The sequence below is a fragment of the Sarcophilus harrisii genome, chromosome 6 (genome assembly GCF_902635505.1).
Source record: "Sarcophilus harrisii chromosome 6, mSarHar1.11, whole genome shotgun sequence".
NCBI classification, from domain to species: domain Eukaryota; kingdom Metazoa; phylum Chordata; class Mammalia; order Dasyuromorphia; family Dasyuridae; genus Sarcophilus; species Sarcophilus harrisii.
Window position 1 is genome coordinate 182984131 of NC_045431.1, and position 19362 is coordinate 183003492.

Sequence of the window (19362 nt, forward strand, 5' to 3'; positions counted from 1 at the left end):
GAGAGTATGGAAAAAGTACCAGTGGGGCAAGAAGAGGTCACAAGAAGGGGATGTTGAGGAGGGAGGCACTGAAGCACCATCTCTCTACCTGCACTGTTTTGCAGCCCTGGTTTGGAAATTGCAATAACCTGGCTAATTCTGTTTCCAGAACTCCATAGTCTGACAGATTGTTAGACACATCCTCCCTCAGGAGCCAAAGCATTTTGCCAAGTGCTCTCATTATTAGATTTTCAGAAGAAAGTTTTAGAGCTTAAAGAAGGGGACTATGTATAATCTTACATATACATATGCACATAATCTTAGAACCAGAAAGGATCTTAGTACCTAAAACAAAGACCTGGAAGAGAACTTCAAGGCTGTCCAGTCTCACTCTCTCATCTTACAGAGGAAAGCACTATGACTTAGAAGCATATAGCAACTCTCCACAGTCACACAGCTAGTCAATGGCAGAAGCTGAAATAAACTCCTGAACCAAGTACCGTACTTTTTCTAGTACAATGCAACAGCTATTCTTTCTTTCTTTCTTTCTTTCTTTCTTTCTTTCTTTCTTTCTTTCTTTCTTTCTTTCTGTAGACATCTGTAGAAATGCTCCTTCTTTCTTTTTCTTTCTTTCTCTTTCTTTCTTTTTTTCTTTCTTTCTTTCTTTCTTTCTTTCTTTCTTTCTTTCTTTCTTTCTTTCTTTCTTTCTTTCTTTCTTTCTTTCTTTCTTTCTTCCTCCTTTCCTCTTCCTTTCCTCCTTCTTCTCCTTTTCTTTTTCCTCTTCTTCCTCTTTCTCCTCCTCTTCCTTCTCCTCCTCTTCTTCCAATCTCCCTTATTAGTATATCAGAATACATGATATCCTCCTTTTTTCTTAGCTGGCCATCAGAACTATAACTAGCATTTGTTACACTTGGGGGCAAATGTGAAAAGTATTCTCAAATCAACTTTTTAAGACAAATCCAGTTCTTGAAGAAGGAAATAGAGACTCTGGGGCAAAGCCAGGCTTCTCTTTTATAGAGGATATGATAGGAAGGGAGAGCTCACCTCTGATTCACAGTCAGGGGAAAGGAAGTGGAAGCCATCTGGTGGTATGTTGTTTTACCTAATTCTTGCTAGCCAAATGCTAAAAGCACTTGTTTATATGCTGCTGAAGGAGTGTCAATGCTGTCAGCATTATATAAATTGTATAAAATTTAGGACCCCATTATTCCATCCTAATTATACCCTCCTTAGCAAAAGCAAGATCTTTGGTACGAGCATTAAGATACTAATGGTAGTAAACAGAAAGATTAGTCACCTTTCGGTTATCTAAAAGAAGTTCATGTTCTTTGTGACTTATTCACCAGAGCAGAGAATTACCTCCTCCTTTATGGTACCCAAGGGGTTAGAAGCCAGCAAAAGGGGTTTGATTGTCTGGGTTCTTGAGAATGTCTCACTCCCTAATCAAAAGAGCACTAGAGTTAGAAGTGCTGTATTCAAATCTTGGCTTTAACATGTATCAGTCATATGACCTTGGGGAAAAGAATTTATAAATTGGGAACACATTTGTATTATCTGTGTCTTAAGGCTATTGTGAGTAAAACCTTAAAATCTCAGATTCCTGTACCTGTACCACAGAAGGTATAAAGAGTGAGTGCAGAGGGAGGGCCACACTCCCCACCCCTCAGTGATCATATCACCAGAGGGAGAGAACCAATAACTATGAATCCAGCTAAGAGCTGAGAGAGGTAAATAAAATATAAAAGGAAGGCAGCTTTGGAGAGTTTGTTCTCTGTGGGGCAAAAAGAAGCATATTCAGGATTTTCTAAAGATGAGATTCTAACAGAGAGGTACACCCACAGGAAACTTAAAACCTTCACAAAAAGAAAAGGACTTCTGTCTAGAAGTCTCAATATGTACTTGTGGGAGAATATATCCTAGATTTTTAACAGGATACTTTTGTACCAACTGTTATTACTAAATCACATTAGAAAATATCGATTTCTAACTCCTTTACCTTGACTAATTAATTAATATTGGATACATGATAGGCTCATGAATAATAGTATTAGAAAACTCCCAAACGCTTCTGGATTATATCCAGAACTTTGAGGGGAGAAGTAATCAGCTACATGCTATAGGAGTACAAACCACCTTTGTAATGGGAGTCTGGGGGAAGTAACCCAAATGAGAATATTGTTATCATTATTCAGTTATTTTCAGTTGTGTCCAACTCTCTGTGATTTCATTTGAGTTTTCTTGGCAAAAATACTGCCAGGATTTTCCATTTCCTTCTCCAGTTTATTTTACAGATTAGGGAATTGAGGCAAAAAGAGTTAAAGTAACTTGCCCAGTATCACATGGCTAGTAAATACCATAAGCAAGATTGAACTCAGGAAGATGAGTCTTCTGATTCCCAGTCTGGCATTTTATCTACTGTGCCACTTAACCATTCCCAAAAGAAAAAAAAGTATTATATTTGTTCAAATGATAGATTGAACAATTCAATTTTAAAAATATTTATTAGCCATTTACTATATATGAGATTCTTCCTGCCTTTGAGGACTTTGTATTCTAACTCAAAAGAATAAAAAATTTGTATCACAAGTAATCTCTACAAGATTATATAACATTATTTCCAGAAGAGATAACTAGCAATGAGGGCAAGCAGAAGAGCTCTCATAAAAATTGGCACCTGAACAGTACTTTAAAGGAAATGACAAATTTTTAGAGGCAGAAGTAAGTTCCTTGAGGACAAAGAATATGTTTCGACTTTATAGAATGTTAGCTAGAAGAAACTTTAAAGATCTGTAAGTCAAATCTCATACTGAAGTCCAGAGAAAGGAAGTGAGTTATTTGCCCAAATCACATAATTTAGGGTCAGAAGAACTAAAATCCATGTTTACTTAGTCCTTATTTCCAACCTGGAATTCTTTTTCTTTCCATAATAGGTGCTAAATATGTTTGTTTAATTGATAGAAACCATGTATTTCACTCATTTTTGGAATTCTTATAGGGTTTTGCTTACAATGTGTGGATAATACATGACTCAAGCCCCCATCAAGTGCCAATTCTATCAATAGAGCAGGCAAAAACCATTAATCAAAGAACAAAATATTTCATTGGGAGAGAATAGCAAAGTAAAAAATAGGAAACAGTCAAACAATAGAATCATTTTCATGGGCCCTCCCCCCAATCACACGCATTATCCAAATGAATATAGGAATTTGAACCCAATGGGAAAAAAATTATGGGCTTCTCCCTGAGCAAATTCCTAGAAAATTCCTACTCTGAGCTAGTAAGGATTGTGTCTCCAGTATTGTCTGCTGTCTGGAGGATTCCTTCTGCCATAATCTGCATGGCTTTGTCTCCTGGTGGCTGGCTGAATCTTGCTATTTCTCAGTTCTATCTCCAGCTCTGCAACATGGTCCAGGAACTTTTAATTTTTTCCAATCAACTCTATTTCTCACCACAGCAGCCATTTAAAACCTTCTTTTGTCTTCTCAACCCTACCCCTTTTGTATTCTCATTCTCTCAGCAAAAGACTTCATTTACCACACACTTTACTGAAAAAAACAGATACCCTACTTTTTTAGTTCCCTCTTTTCCATGATTCTCCCCTTCAAAATCCCCGAGATCACCTCTTATTCTCCCTTTCCATTGCTCTAGCCTCTACCTAAAAAAAACCAGAATTTTTCTTTACCAAGGCCAACAAGAATATCCAATTATATCCCATTCTCAAAGAAAAAAAAAGAATCCTTCTTCGGCCCCTGTCATATTCTCAATTTATCATCGTATGTCTCTCTTCCCTTTTATAGTTTCATAGCTAAATTCGTGGAAAAGGTTATTTATAAAATTGTCTCCATGTCCTCCCTCTCAGTCTTCAAATTGTTCCAATGTGAGTTATGACTTCATCACCCAACTACAATTATTCTCTTACCAATGATCATTGTTAAATATGATGGGATTTTTCCACTGTTCTCATACTTCTTGCCTTTTCTGAAATATCTGACATAGTTGAACACTCTACTCCTTGATACTTTTTCCCTAGATTTTTGTTATACTATTTTCTTCCTTCTTAGTCTCCTTTACTGATTCTTCCTCCATGATCTAGTCCTTAACTAAGAGTGTCCTAGAATGTTCTTTTCTGGGCCCTCTTTTCTCTCTTCATGTTGTCTTTATATGAGTCATTCAATCATCAACTCCAAGATCTATATTTCTGGCCTTAGAACCTCTCCTGGACTCCAACCTGTATTATCTCCTGTGTATTTGAACATCTTCAAGAAAATGTTCTTCTGACACCTCAAAATCAAGGCCTCCATGAAACTATTATTCCTGCCAAAGCCACTCCTCCTCCATTTAAAAAAAAAAAAAACTTCTTTTGAGGATACCTCTTTCTTTCCAATAAATTCACAACTTGGATGACATCCCTAACTCTTAAAAAAGTGTTTTATTGATGATCTTTTTTCACACATCACAAAGACTTTACTCTTGATTTCACATGATCAGCACCTGAGGCACATTGCCTCAAAGTTTTAAGCACTGAAAGAAGAAAAAGGAGGAAGAAAAAGATATCAGCCTTGTTCAGCATTTCAACCATCATAGTAAAGCTCAAGTCCCCTTTACACTGAATTCTGTAAGCTTATTTCTTCTTCCCTCTGCTAGTGCAGTTAATGGAACCATAGTCAGACACGAAGGTCTGGCTCTCTTATGCTGACACATCCACATGCCTAATGCCGAGGAAAGCTCTAAGTTTGTTTCCTTTTCTTCTTCTGATATTAATTTCATTTTTACAGCACTAAAGTATGTATTTTTAATAAAAGAGAATACATGAAACCATGAATCACTATTACATATAGCTTGCTTTTTAAAAAATATATGCATAATAAAATCATCAGCAGTTACTTTCAAAGCTTGTCTATTTCCTTCTGAAATTCCTCTGAATTTTGCAGTATATTTTTACTTTCTTTATTCTTTTCTAATTAACAAGCATTTATTTTTTCTTATTCCCATTTTTCTTCATTGAGCAGAAAGGAAAAGAAAATTCTTATGTCAAACATGCAAAATTTAATTCAATTATAAAAGTTTCTTTCCAAAGTCAAAATTAAAAAAAAAAAAAAAAAGAATAACAATTTAACTCTGTGGGGAAATTGAAACAATTACAGCTCACCAAGTAGTTGAATAAATTGTTTTCTTTCTCTTTCCAAATTCTTTGTTGCTAAATATAAGTTACAATAGTTCCCAATTTTGTCTATGGTCTCCTCAGATGTCACTATCACCCCCTTCCTAGGTTCTTTGCTGTCCCTACCCCTCATACCTTTCAGAGACTAGAGAAGCAAGAAAATCTCATGCTCTCCACCAAATGTCTTTTAGTGATAGTGACAGGGTCACCTTTTCTAATGCTATACTGAGCTCTTTCCTTTCCTCTACCTTTCTCTACCTGTATCTCTCCCTATTTGTACCTCTCCCCACCTCATTCCCTGGCTGTCAAACTTGCTCTCACATCCTTATACCCATAATCAAAGAAAAAAACCAGAATCAAATACGTATTAGCACCTAGCACAAAATCTTGAACATTGGTTTTAGTTCAGTTAAGAAGTAAATAATCCAAAGGGTGCAGACTGGATCCAGTCTGTAGACCATGTGCTTCACCAAACATGGTGAACATGACAGCTTTTAGTGTCCTATGAGGCTTAGCAGGGGACAACCCTATCTTCCTCAGTGCTCTGAATAACTTGCTTCTGTGGATGGTCCCTGGCTGCTGTTGACTTCTTCTTACAGGGGGCAAAGCAGCTTTTCTGGGAAAAGTTGGTTGGAGAACTCTTCTGCCCTTTATCCTAACTTCCTTCTGCCAAATAGTTCAAGCTACTTGGCTAAGGTGAATTATTTCCCAGAGTATCAAAATAATCTCCTCCTCCAGTTCATCTCTCAGTTTCCTTGACTTCTTTTAATACAGATCAGATCTCCTTAAAAGCCTTTCTAATTCACTCCAGCTACTGGTATCCTCTCTTATAAGAGGACCTTTCATCTCTTCTGTATGTATCTTGTATGTACTTAGTTATTTACGTGTTATTTCCTCCCATTATAATATGCACAACTCAAAAAAGGGATTGCTTTTGGCTTTCTTTGTAAGTCCAGCAATTGGTACATTCATTGGCACATCTTAGGCACTTAATAAATGCTTATTGACCAATTGACTGGCTAACTGACCTGACTCTGCTCTAATCATGAATATTAATAATTCAAATGAAACATAGATATTAGGCGTATGCAACTCTTGAATGACATAAAGCTGAATAGGTTAACTAACATATAGGATGATAGAATAAGGATCAACTGCCAGTTTGACTCTTCTGAGATTTTGGTGAATTTCAGCCTGTAAGCTAATGTTGTTTAAAAGAGAAAGAGGGTTGTGGCAGTAGGATACACATTGGGATCATTGAAACTGGTATATAGTTTACCTAATCCAGCCTACACTCCTCTCTCTATCCAATTCCAGGTCCATCCCATTGTCCACCTGCAGTATTTCTCAAAGACAGACGTATTGATGGACTTTCCATGAACCGCCCATGCATCTGCAAGTAATCATCTAGACAAAGCTCATTTTTCACAAAGAATGAAATGTAACAAGGATAAGTAAAAAGTCTCATACTGATATTTAAAAAGAAAAATCATTGCACAAGTACAGGATGGGAAAGAGCTGGCTAGAAAATAGTATATGTGAAAAAGAGACCTGTGGATTTGACCTGCGCACAAGTTCATTATTAATCAAGAGTGTTACATGGCCACCTCAATAAATATCCCAACCCAATGGGATTCATCATCCTGTGAACCTGACCTTGGGCTCTTGAAGGCTTTACCAGTGGAATGTGGATTCTGGCAGGTTCAAATAAGCTGGAAAATATTCAAATGTAATCTTAGAAATAGACTTAACTGCTGTCCAAGGATCAGTCCAAATAAGTATAGAGTGGTTCCTCACCAGTAAGGCTGGTGATAAATTGTTTGGGCACAGCAACCCCTAAAGTAAATAAAAGGTTAAATGGCCTTTGGCTTGTGAGGGTCCCTTCCCAATGTCTTCAGCATAGATAGAATGCTATGGATTTCCTCTCTGGATTTCCAAGAAGAAGAAAGAACAAAGAATGCTACAAGTCATATAATTTCTCAATAAATCTCATCTGTAGGGAAATTTGCTACAGTGGTTAGAGACTCATCCTTAGAACCAGAGAGACTTGGACTCTTCTTGTAGACTCTGATACACATTGGCTGGGTGACCCTGAATACACCACTTAACTTCTTAGGTGCCCCCAGGCAATTCTCTAAGATCATTTATATTTCTGTTGCAGATTGCTAGAATGTATTTCCTGGGGGGAGGGAAGGGATGAAGGATAAAAGACTTTACTTCAGTTCTCACTGGTTGATTTTGAAAAAGCATTTGATTTGGTGAGGCAAAAGATAGCCTTAATGGTTCCCTCAAGAAAATATTTTTCATGCACATGTTTAGATCATGCAAGATTGTCTGAAAGATGCTGCCACAGAGATAACTTCTTTCAGTGAGCTTCTGACTTTTAACATTAAACACTTCATTAAACTTGTTCATTATAATCATGGAGGATGTTCTGGGCAAAGTTCAAACACTACAGGAATTCCCAACAGATAGTGCAGTTCTTCAGTTGAGAGCATTTTGCTATCTACGTGATGTTTTCAATGAGAACCTTAAACATTCAGAAAAGAATGGTTTTATAACTCATGTAAGAAAGAACAAATAGATGAAATTTTATTTTTCAGGAGATGATACATTATTGGATGGGCAACCCATTTTTAGTCTGTCTGTCTATCTATCTAACTATCTCTATCAGGGATTACAAGTGAGCAATGAACTAGGCTCAGTATTAAAAAGGAAGAAGAGAAGAGATTGAAATATATTTATAAGATTACAATTATGACACTTTTAAAGATACCATCCTCCTCTCTTACACAAAACCCCTTTTAATATCAGTATTTTGTAAGTGATTTTATATGTTTTTGAATTGTGGAGTGTCATAGTCAGCCAAAGAATCAAAATTGATTCTGGATTGATGATCAATAGAGAAACACATGATGTGCATAAATAGACCATAACAAATTTCTGCTTGTGACTTTTACATAAAAAGTAGTGTTATGGACATCAATGAAGAAAAGAATCATATTGAAAAATGAGAACCAATCATGGAGTGAGAGAAGGGATAATAAATGAATCATTCTATTATTCCACTATTTTCTAAGGAATGGTAAGGCTTCAGGATGTAAAAAATGTACCAAGACATATTTAGAGTGTTGGATTGATCTTTCTAAAAAGGATTTTGGAAGAATATGGGATAGCACAAGATGATATGTGGATCGTTTGGAGGCAGGCGCTGTGGAGTGATTAGAGCATAGTCAGACATCAATGTGACCAATGACATCCACTATATCCTGGACCATCACCAGTTGTCCTGACTTTTACCTTACCACTGAACTTCAATAACTCTTGAAGACAGAGTGAGGCTGATTATTTTGTGCAACTATGCTTCACTTAAATGCAGTTTATGCAGAAGTCATCGCTCTGTGATGTCATTGGTGCTCTTTGAAAAAGAAGGATCATAAACAATAACAAGTTTATAATTTATACCAATGGAAAGAATAAGCATATAAGCGAGATCATGGATCCATTGAAATATTTCACCAGAAAAATCTATGCAGTTCTAGACTACATGAATAAAATCTCACAGCTACAGTAACAATATGATTATATGAGGGTCAACTGTGATATACTTGGCTCTTCTCAGAAATGTGGTGATTCAAGACCATTCCAAGAGAATTGTGGATTAAAGCATAGTATTTTTACCTTTTTCTTTCTTTGTTTCTTTCTCATGGTTTCTTTTCCTTTTGATCTGATTTTTCTTGCACAAATATTTTTGACAAATATGGAAATATGTTCAAAAGAATTGCACATATTTAACTTACATCAGATCTCTTATTCTCTTGGGAAGGGAAGAGATAAGGTAAAAATTTAGAGCACAAAGTTTCACAAAAGTGGATGTGGAAAACTATTTTTATGTATATTTGGAAAAGTCAAATACTATTAAAAAATAAAACCTCATGCCTAGATAGTACCTAGGAGGTAGTAGTCCTGCTATTTTCTGTATTGATAAAAAAAACAACAACAACAACAACAACTGGAGAGCTTTGTTTTTTTTTTTCCTATTCTTGTGTGTGTACATTTGCATGTATGCATGTGCATCCATGTACACATGCACAGTTCTAGGTGTTAAGCTTTAATAATATTGATGATAATAATAACACATTTATATAAATGCTTACAAAGGATTTTTCTTGCAAGTCTTCTAAGGTTGATTGTATAAATGGTAAATGCCTCATTTTCCTGAGAAGAAAACAGTCTCAAGAAGTGGCTTATTCACCATCATAAAGATATTGAGCACAGCTAGAATATCAGCCCAAAATTGTAATAATTACTGTAACTGTAGTTTGTCTAAGTGGAGAGTAACAGTGCTAGAGTGAGGCTGGAAACAATATTATGTACTTAGATGAGTTAGTAACTAAGGGTAGTTAGCTGCAGAGATGAAAAAATTTGATTATTGTTTTCAAACACCTGAGAGATTGTTCAAAAAATAAAAAAAAAAAGATTCAGGTTAGTATGTCCCAGGGGGCCAGATTTGAACTGTCTTGTCCTATCTGATTATATTATTCACATTAAAGCTTACACACGAGATCCTTTGCAGTGATACCCCCAAACATACACACACACACACACACACACACGGCAGTCTAAATACAAATGAGGAAATGGAGTGGAAAAAATGACAGCCCTCTTTTGGTCAGTGCCAGCTTTCTCTGCTCTTGGTGTACCTCTTGCTTGCCCATTGCCTTGGCCAAGGTCAGCATGGGTGAGGTAGTGTCTGTATTTAAAAGCCTGAGGCCATCAGCTTGAGTAATCTTGCGGGGAGGAGGAAGGAGCAGGCAAGGACAGTCCTATAGGCTCTAAACACACAAGCCCTGGGAGAATTATCTAAGGGAGATCCACTGTGGTCTCTTCTGTCCTTTCCTGCATCAGTCCACAGTGGTTGACTCAAACTTTTTCCACGAGAGAGATGAGTGTTTTTTCAGAGAGTTCACCCAGAAAGTCTGAAAGGAAGGAGAGGAAAGAAGGAGGGAGGCAAGGAGACAGACAGACAGAGAGAAAAAGAGAGCGTCAGACAGAGAGAAAGAGGGAGAAACACAGAGAGAGTCAGAGACAGAGGGAGGAAGGAAGAGAGAAGGGGCTAAAGAAGGGAAGAGAGAAGAGGAGAGAAAGGAAAGAAAGGGGAAAGAAAGAAGGGAAAAGGAGAAAACAGGAGGTGAGAAAGAAAAAAGGGGGTAGGAAAGAAAGATTAGGAATAGTGGAAAGAGCACTGGGTGGGAGATCTTGGGACTCTGATTTTGATCCTAGCTATAGTACTAGCTGCCTGTTTGACTGAACAAGCCTCTTGTTTGTAGTTCTCCTTATGAAAAATCAGGGGATTTAAATCCTATAGTCTAATAAACTTAGAGCAGATACATATAAGCACACATACCCAAATATGCACATAGACATACCCACATACATATATGCATGCATATATATAAAGAGAGAGAGAGAGAGTGAGAGAGAGAGAGAGAGAGAGAGAGTTAGTTAGTTCTGGTTTAGCTCTCCATCGCCTTTGGGGGCATCTCAGCCTTTCTGAGAAGTCAGGGGGTGTGGCAATCTGTGTTGTAATTAAATCAGAGATATACTCTGATTTTACATTATGATTTTACAAATGAGATATACTCACTCTAGCACTGTTACTCTCCACTTGGATAAGCTACAGTTACTTATTACAATTTTGGGCTGATATTCTAGCTGTGCTCAGTATCTTTGTGATGGTGAATAAGTCACTTCCTGAGACTCTTTTCTCTTCAGAAAAATGAGAGATATACTCAGAAAATGAGATATATCAAAGATATAAATACAGAGATATATAAAGAGACATCTATACACAATGGCAAGTTGTTTATGTGGTCCCACATGCATAGTATATAGTTAGCACATGTTAGGGTATTAGGGTATTTAAGGGCGAGAGAACTTGAAAAAAACGGACTCCATGTTTGACCATCCATGTGAGTTTTGCTTCTTTACTCCTCTCCTATGATCAAGGACTCAGGCTGGTACTGAGATCCTCCAGTGAGCAGGTCTGGACATTACATAGTTGAGCCACCTGCCCACCAGGAAACATCAAAACCAAGAGGAGCTATCCGAAGACTCTGTGAAGAGAGGAAGTGTAAACTAAAACACCAGGAGTTATAAGTTGCCTTTGCCAAAGATGCATCATCCATGCAACTTACTTCCTGGACCTCTAAATTTGAGCCCACTCTTCCCATGGATGTCCTGTGCATTTGTGGGAGAGTGCAGTCCAAATTTAGGGGAATGGGAGCAATGATTTGTCGCTCTTTGTGTTACTATGCCCTCTTAGTAAATGTCTTGGTCAAGAGCAAATTAGGTCATTGGCATGATTGTTAATGGCTCTTGAGCTATGCAATATTAAAACTACATTCCTACAGGGTTAGCCCCAGCACATAACTTCCACTATCTGAAGGAAAAAAACCTCCAAGTGTAAGGGTAAGTTAAGTGCTACGGAAGAATGTAATAATGGACAAAGTAAAAAGATCTGAAAATTGCCTCATATAATAAAGATATCATTTAGCCCTTTGGGCAAAACAACTTTATAGATATGTAATACAGGAATTAACAGTCCCATTTAATAAATCAATCAATAAACGTTTATATAAGTTTACTTATTATTAAGCTTATTGTGTGCCTGACACTATGCTAAGCACTGAGATTATGAAAAGAACAAAGTCCCTGCCCTCAAGAAGCTTATAATCTAATGAGAATTTTTTTTTTTCCGAATGAGAAAAATGAGTTTCAGAGAAGATATAATGAGTGATGAGTCTCAAGGAGGACAGTTGGTATGTGTCAGAGCCAGGATTCAAACTCATTTCTCATGCTTCCACAGCTTGGGCTTTTCATTAAAATGGGCTTGTCTTCCCTATATGAAGCCAAAAGCAGGGAGGTGTCTGCTTTCTGTGCCTGCTCACAGAGGGAGGCTCTGGCCCATCACCCAATTGGCACCTGCTTTGGAAAATGAAATGTGTCTGTCTCAAAAGTCAAGTGGAATGAAATTAGAACACTGTGTCCATTTCACCAAGGCATCTTGCCCCATCCTGGCTTAAGAGACCACCTAAAATCACTCCTATGCCAAGGAGCCAGGCTGAAAAACAGAAGGCAGGTTCAGAAACCAAATTTGGAGGAAGAACATCAAAAAAGCTCCTTTGTAGGGGACTTGCCTCTGGCCCAAGAAAACATCCACACATATTTGACTTGTGAATTAGATGGGGGCTATTGAAAGTAAAACATGGAGCCCCAAACTCTCCCCTAACCTCCAGTCCCATATCTTCACCTGCTTTCTGAGCATCACCTTCTAAATGTTCTGTCAGCCCTTTAAACTTGATAAGCAACAGGAGATTTAGAGTTAAAAGGAAAGCATCTTGAAGGATATTGAATCCAACTCTCTCATTTTATAGGAAAAGAATCAGAAGCTTTGAATGGCTTAAGTAAGTGGTTAAGAGGTTAAGTTTCTTAACTTTAAGAATTGCAATCATTATTTCAATCTTTCAGATTCCAAGTCTATTACTCTATTCACTCCACCACCCACTTTTAAATCCTTATCATCTTTGGCTAGGAATATTATAAAAGTCTCATAAATTGGTCTCCCCCAACCTCCAATTTTTTACCTCTTCAGTTCTTTCTCTATCCAGAGCTGCCAGGGAAATTTTCTTCAAATCTAGCTTTTCTACATTATCCCACTTCTCAATAAACTCTTATAACCCTTGTCCCAAGGTCCATTGGCATGGGACTCTCTGCTCACTGGTAGAGATTAGTGAACTGCAGTATATGAGAGGTGGGGGGAAATTAATGAGAGGTAAGAGATCTTCAGTATTCAATTGCTCTCCTTTGGAGCGTTTCAAAGTCAGTTTTCAGGATTTAGCAAACTTTGAGTCAGTTGGGTGCTTCTGGCTTCTAAGTTCAAGAGACTTGATCAGATAGTCACTTTAGGATACTGAAGAAAAAGACTCTGGGAAGCCATGAGTAGCACTGGAAGTATTCATTGTATCCCTTTATGTATCTTGCCTACCCCTTGGATAAAATCAAAGACAATCTCTCTCAGTTGAATTAGCCCGTCTACATTTCCTAGACTAACAATATTTAAGAGAGTAAATAGATATACTTTTAATCTGGGACCACCTCTCTTTATGAAGAAACCAGAGTAATCTGACCCCCAACCTTCTATGGGCAGTAATGAAAGTGTCCTTTGGAGAAAGGAGGGAGTGAGAAGGAAGAGCCTAGAGATGTCTATTCTGACTCCCTTGGAGTCATACAATGACAGGCCTCAATATTGGTGGCACCCTTTCTACACATGAGCCTCACTGCATATGCTTTCCCCTCCTCTCCCTTACACTTAATTGCCTTCCTAAATCTCTAAGACCAAATATAACCCCTTTGTGCAATTTTAAAACTTGTCAGAACCTGATCCAAACCAACTTTTCTAACCTCATGAATTATTCCCTTTCCTGTACTACATAATCCAGCCAAACTAACTTTTACCCCATTTCCCACAAGATACTTTATTTCCCATCTCTGCACATTTGTCTGCCATCTGCACTCCAGATCTGGAATGTGATCTCACATTACATTATAGAATCTCTTATTTCCTTCAACACTCTGCCCAAGTATTACTTTTTATATATAAAATTTTGTCTGATCTCCTAGTTGATAGTAGCTTCCCCCTCCCAATAAACTTATTTTATATTTTTCATGGATACATCTTCTATCTTTTCTATTAATATTTTTATAATTTCTAATATATTTATATATTTTACATTTATGTATATATCATCTCTCCTGATGGACAATAAGTCCCTTGAAGACAGAGACCATTTCATTTTTATCTATATTTCTGTTTAAAAATTCTTATTAACTAATAGAATAAGTAATCACTGATAGTTCACATTTATATCTGAGTATGAATTAATGAATTAATGGAAGTAATGAATGGGATGCATTTCAATTCATAGTTCATATTTCTATTGACCATATTTCCGTCATTATAACTTTCCTACTTCATGGAACTTTTTCATTTGTGAGAGCAGATATTTCTCATCTGGAATTCCCTCTCTTCAAAGTTTGTGGAGCAGCTTATGTGATCTCCCTCAAAACAGCCCTGAGATATAGGTGCTATTTTATCACCATTTTACAGATAAGGCAAACAGCAGTCAAAGAACTTGCCCTGGGTTACCCAGCTAGCAAATATCCAAGTTAGGATTTGAACTCATATCTTCTTGACTCTGACTATAGTGCTTTGTCCATTATGTGATCTAGCAGGAACAGTCCAAAACCTTCTATCCTAGTTAATCTAGGGGTGGGAAACCTTTTTTCTGCCAAGGGACATTTGGATATTTATAACATCATTCATGGGCTATATGAAATTATCAACTTATTGTACTCCAGCAGTGGAAGATGGTTGTACCCAGCTTTCAGCTCATCATTGGCTGTGGTTGCCCTGATAGGCTAGATCAAATGATTGTGCAAGCCTTATAGGGTCTGTAGGCTGGACTATCCCCACTCTAAATTAGTCAGTCAATAGGTAAATATATAAGCACCTACTATGTGCGAGGCACTATGCTAAGCAATGGGGATGTAAACAGGCAAATGACTATTCCCCATTTTCAAGAAGCCCGGTCTCAGAATACACCTCTTGCTCTCTGATTTACAATTTAGCAAGTCACAACTTGGCATTGTGGATTTCAAGTTGGCAGAGACTTCTCAGAGTTCTCATCCAATTGCTTCATTTTATAGATGGAGAAACTGTAGCCCAGAAAACTTCAGTGATATAACCAAGTTTATAATAATAACAGCGATGATTGTCAGTGTTTACATAGAGCTTTAGGGTTGTTGTGAAAATTAAATAGGATAAGGCTTGTAAAAAGTACTTTGTAAATCTTAATGAACCATAAAAATACTATCTATTATTATTAGAGTTTAAGGTTCACAAAACTCTTTATATGTTATTTTATTTGATCTTCACAACCACCTTATGAAGTAGATGCATTATTATCTCCATATTACAGATAGGAAAGGAAACTGAGTCTGAGAGAAGTTGAGTGACTTGTCCAGACTCCTACAACTCCTAAGTCTCTGAGGGAGGATTTGAACTTAAATCTTCCTCATTTTAAATCCAGCACTCTACAATGGATCAACCCAGGTGCAGAACTATTCATTCCACTGCATCATGATGACTCTCAGAGTAGAGTATCAGTTTCTTCAAGCGGTAAAATGGGACCATAATATGCCATGTTCATTCAGAGACAAAAGTCACATTTAGAGGCTTTACATTCTTTTTTAAAAATATTTTTTCCATATTACTGTTCTGTAAGAAATGACCAACAGGATGATTTCAGAAAGGCCTGGAGAGACTTACACGAACTGATGCTGAATGAAATGAGCAGGACCAGGAGATCATTATATACTTCAACAACAATACTATATGATGACCAGTTCTGATGGACCAGGCCATCCTCAGCAACGAGATCAACCAAATCATTTCTAAATGGAGCAGTAATGAACTGAACCAGCTATGCCCAGAGAAAGAACTCTTGGGAGATGACTGAAAACCATTACATTGAATTCCCAATCCCTATATTTATGCACACCTGCATTTTTGATTTCCTTCACAAGCTAATTGTACAATATTTCAGAGTCTGATTCTTTTTGTACAGCAAAATAATGTTTTGGTCATGTATACTTATTGTGTATCTAATTTATATTTCAATATATTTAACATCTACTGGTCATCCTGCCATTTAGGGGAGGGGGTGGGGGGGTAAGAGGTAAAAAATTGGAACAAGAGGTTTGGCAATTGTTAATGCTGTAAAGTTACCCATGTATATATCCTGTAAATAAAAGGCTATTAAATAAAAAAATATATTTTTTCCAGATACATGCAAAAATAGTTTTCAACATTCATCTTTGAAAATTCTTGTGTTGCAAATTTTTCTACTTCTCCTCTCATTCTCCCCTCCCCAAAACATCAGACAATCTGATATAGGTTAAACATGTGTAATTCTTCTAAATGTATTTCCATATTTGTCATGCTCTGTAAGGAAAATCAGATCAAAAGGGAAAAAAAAAGCACAAGGAAAAAAAATAACAAGCAAACCAACAAACAACAACAACAACAAAGGTGAAAATGCTATGCTTTGATCCACAATCAGTCTCCAAAATTCTCTCTCTGGATACAGATGGCACTTTCTTATCTCAAATCTATTGAAATTGTAGGGTTCTTCATTCTAACCGCAATTTGTAGAATGTTTTGTTTTTTAAAAATAATAAAATATTTTTATTTTTCAAAATACATGCAAAGATAGTTTTCAACATTCACCCTTGCAAAACTATGTTCCAATTTTTTCTCACTCCCTCTCCCCTTCGCCTCTCCCCTAGACAGCAAGTAATCCAATACAAATTAAACATGTGCAATTTGAAGAGTATTTCCATGAGAGTCAGAGGAGATCCAATCTTAAAGCTCATCCAGTCCTATGTCTAGTGATCTTTCCATGATACTACACTGTCTCTCTCAGTAGTCCTTGGTTCTCTTGCACTGCAGTAGCTGGCCATGAGGATTGTACTAGGGGCTTAGCATTCCCTGAAACAATACTGGAGAGTAGGAGGTGAGTTGACAGGTCATAATGAAAACCAGAGCTGTCCCCTTGGAGATTGGTTAGCTTTCCAGCAGCTGCTCCTTTAACAAAACATAAGAGGATTCTAAGGTTGAGGTCAACCTAGTCTCAGTCTGGACCCATTCCAGCTTCCAAGCAGGAATGATGGCTTCAGACTCCTGGCTGTTCCCCATGGATTGAGGATCATTAGCCTGAGAGGCTTTGCTGTCCACCAATGCGGGCTTCTCCTCTACTTCCAAATCCTGGGTCAGAGAGCTGCAGGCTACCAAGAGTTCTAATTGGCTCTTAATCCAGCTGTCAGAGTGACTGGGCCTGGAGCATGTCAAGGAGAAGGAGCTAATGAGGGAAGGCAGAGAGGGAAAGCATCACAGCTCAGCTCCACCTGCATCTTTACTCTAAAGCTAAAAGGCAACTATTGTCAAGAGGAGTCGTATTATTTAGAACTCAAAACAAGCTCCAGATAACTAACATGCAGGGTCACAACTGGGAAAAAAACTTCAAGGTTCCATTTTACAGAGGAGGAAACTGAGGCTCAAAATGACGTGACTGCTTAAAGTAACACAGGTAGTAAGAGACAGCATCAGAATCTGGGAGTCCCAGCTCTGAATCCCAAGCCAGTTTTTTCTCTGCTGCTTTTTTTAAATTAGAGAGGCAAGATTTAAATCAAAGATCCCTGACTCCAAAGTCACTCCTCTTTCCATTGTACCACAAATCCTTTAAAAATTAAAACAAAAGAGTCAATATTTGAAACTAAGTCTTCTTATTCTGACTCTAGTGCTCTATAGTGGCAAATAAAACACTCTCAGCCAGCAAAGCCTCCTCATTTTGCTTCCTTCTCAATCCCTTCTGAAAAATCTCTTGCTAAGATAATGCTCCTGCATCTTCTGGTAGAGTTAGATTGGCTAGGTCTATAACTGCAATAAATCTGGTTTCAAAAGGAGGCCCCAGAACACTGATGGCCAGTACCAGGGCCAGCTGGGGTCATCTGATGAGAAGACAGGAAGAATGGAAAATCAGCCAGCCAGCTAACCAGGACACCCTCTCTACTTCTAACTGATGTGTGACCTTTCACTTCTCCAGATGGAGCCTTACTTTGTGCTTGTGAAAGAAATGAGAATTAGATGATTTCTAAGACTGCTTCCAATGATTCAATCAGCAAATCTATTAAGCGCCTCCTACCGTATTGGCCACTGCATTGTACTAGGTATCTGGGAAGCAAAAACAAAGAATGAACCCGATTCAAGCATTTCCTTTTCTCATGTAACAGGTTTTTGGCCATCCAAATAGGGGACAAGCTTCAAGATAATTGGGAAGGGTGCCTGCTTTGAAGGCAGAATGGACTGGGGAGCAAGAGGCAGGAGGAAAGGCAGAGGCTTCCCCCATAAAAAGCAGAAGAAAGGTTGCCAGGAATTGTGGGGAATCTCCCTGCCAATTCTGAAGACAATTAGAATTCTAATTCCAAGTATTTGGAGATTTCTTATCTCTTTTATAAGATGTTGTTGTTTGTCCTTCATTCTCGAAGGTGACCATGACATCAGGGAGGTTTTGCCCCGATATGCAAGGCTAAGGTCTTCTACTGCATCCACAGTCATCTCCAGATCCTCATCTAGATCTTGTCACTGGACCCAGGTGGCTCCAGAGGAAAAAGTGAGGGGAGGTGACTTCGCATAGCCCTCCCTCACTTCAATCCAATTCATTTGCATGTCATGGTGTCACTTCCCTGATAGAAGAGAATGAACAACAAAGAACAAAATCTATAAGTAAAGAGCTGCCTTGCTGAGAACTGGGCAACACAACTTCTCTCCTTCAATCCCTCAGTCCCTTCCTTTTTCCCTCCCTTTCTTCCCTCCCTCCTTCTTTTCCTTCCTTCCTTCCTTCCTTCCTTCCTTCCTTCCTTCCTTCCTTCCTTCCTTCCTTCCTTCCTTCCTTCCTTCTTTCAGATTCATAGCTAGCTTTCTTTCCTTAAGTCCTGTGCCTTAAACCCAAATCACTCTGGCTCTCGATGGTTGGTCAAAAAGTTCCAGGCCAAGCCCACAGACTTTGTTTTAGCCCTGATTGTTTCACAATGATTATAAAATCTAAAAGATGAGGAGTTTAGTGAAGGGGCATATTCTCTCTCCTTTACTCTACCCTGAGTCCAACAACACGAAGGGTTTTTAATAAAAATTTGTTGAATGTATGCAACATGCTCGCTGCATTAGGGCAGGCCTAGAGTTAAGAAAACCTGAATTTAAATCAGGCCTCAGACACTTACTAGCTGAGTGAGCCTGGGTAAGTCACATAACCCTGTTTGCCTCAGTTTTCTGGAATGAGCTGGAAAAGGAAATAGCAAAGCACTCTAGTATCTCTACCAAGAAAACTCCAAATGGGGTCATAAAGAGTCAGACACAACTTAAATAACTAAACAACAACAAAAACAACAACAAAATCTGCAATATATAAGAATAGGATTATCCTTATATTATCACATATTCAAGAGAGAGAGAGAGAGAGAGAGAGAGAGAGAGAGAGAGAGAGAGAGGTCAAACAAAAGGCTAGTCACCCATAGCTCTTGATTAGTATAATGCCTTGATAATG